Source organism: Daktulosphaira vitifoliae, unplaced genomic scaffold (assembly GCF_025091365.1).
Source record: "Daktulosphaira vitifoliae isolate Bord-2020 unplaced genomic scaffold, ASM2509136v1 Scaffold_1728, whole genome shotgun sequence".
Lineage (NCBI taxonomy): Eukaryota > Metazoa > Arthropoda > Insecta > Hemiptera > Phylloxeridae > Daktulosphaira > Daktulosphaira vitifoliae.
The window spans coordinates 1-1,759 of NW_026101288.1; the positions used below are offsets into that span (position 1 = coordinate 1).

Sequence of the window (1,759 nt, forward strand, 5' to 3'; positions counted from 1 at the left end):
ATCAAGACAGTAATTATAGAAAAGTATTTTCAAATGGGGTTTAAATTTGATCCAATTACCGAAGAAACATTTGTCCCAACATCGGAGGAGCTAATTGAATTAGGTATTTAAAATAATAAAATATTATTTATATATTTATTCATAGCATTATAAATGTTTTTATTAATCTAGAGTTAGAATTTAGAGGAACAAATGAAGAGCCTCCAACGCCAATACAAATAGAAACTCATTAAATTTTACAAAAAAATTGATTTTATCTTATAATAATGTATAAATTATTATTGTAATTATTTTATCAAATTTACGTAATTTTATAAAACTTTAAATAATTATTAAACATAATAATTTTATTTTATTTTTAATCACATCGTTAACTAATTTTAACTTAGTATGGTAAAGCACTGAATATTTTTTCAATGTTTTATTATATAATAAAATAATATTGAGTTTCATTTTATCTTCAGTGAGAAACTGAGAAAACATTATTTTTTCAAGGTTTATTTAGGTAGGTAGATTATGGGATTTTATTATTTTTTTTAAAATACCTTACAAAAATTTGCTATAGAAATGAGGCCACCGATTTTCATTAAAGATATATAAATCTAACTTGCATTTGATATAAATTTAAACTTATTTTGAATATTTTGCTTCAACTAAATTAAGAGAAATGACTGAATTTCTAAACTAGCTTAAAATATTTTTTTCTTAGCTTTTTTTAATTAAATATCTTTGCAAATAATAGCAGTATTAAATTCGTTTTTTTAGTAAATTCACAGTAAAATCATATCACTAAAATGAAACATTTTTTATTGTTCATAGACGAATAAATCAATACGTTACTAAACCAAATTTTTATGCTGATTTCAAACCTGAAATTAGATTTTTTTTTTATGACCTCATTTTTTTTTAAGTATATAGTAATTCTAGTACAATTATCAAAGAAAATAATGTTAAATTATCTATTAATCACTTAAGGTACACTTTATGTAACTGTTATTTTTGTTAATATTGAATAATATTTCAATTTGTTTTCTTGCATACTTAAAAATATATTTTGTTAAATTGTTTTTCAAATAAATTAAAAATAGAATAGTGTCGGTAATATTATTATGATTTATAATGAAAAATTTTAAATTACAACATATTGAAAATTATTTATATTATACATGTATTTGTTAACTTATATTACAAATATTACTATAAAAAATGTTATCTAATGGAAACTAATTTTTCAATATGTACCATTATTAAAAACGAATTTCATTTTCTTTACTTAATAAAAAGCCTATAAACCAATAGTCACACTGATATCACGAGGGAGGCATAATGATACCCTCTTAATAGAAAACAGCAAGGAATCGTTGGATTATTCCAAAAGCAACATCAGTAATAATGGTATGATGTGTTTTTACCCTTAAAGGTTCCAACAAGTGAAATTGATAGGGTTGAGAGTATGAGTATTTTAGTGGTCACGTCACACAGGTGGTGTGATAACCCAAGTTAAATCAGTGATGGTGACGTCAAAAGATAGTGCCAAGATAGTGTGAGGGGGCCATTCGTGATGACGTCAAAATAACGGTAACTATGGGTGTCCCCTCCAGGTGTCGGTTAATAAAGAATACAGTGTTTCTAGTAGGATATGGTTTACATTTGTTGTTTACATAGAAATAAATAAAAATCATAATCAAATTGTCGATATCTTAGTTGCATTTTTGACTCTCACACTTCTAATGTGTTTTTGTTGTTGTTATGGATTATG

The 1,759-nt window shown here is 24.0% G+C and overlaps 1 long non-coding RNA gene across 1 annotated transcript; it reads left to right on the plus strand.

Annotated features, from left to right (window-relative positions):
* On the plus strand, positions 1 to 362 carry LOC126909870 (uncharacterized). Its single transcript, XR_007705132.1, has 2 exons — positions 1 to 103; positions 172 to 362. It is a non-coding gene; the product is annotated as an uncharacterized LOC126909870 (long non-coding RNA).
* The last annotated feature ends 1,397 nt before the right edge of the window (positions 363 to 1,759 follow it).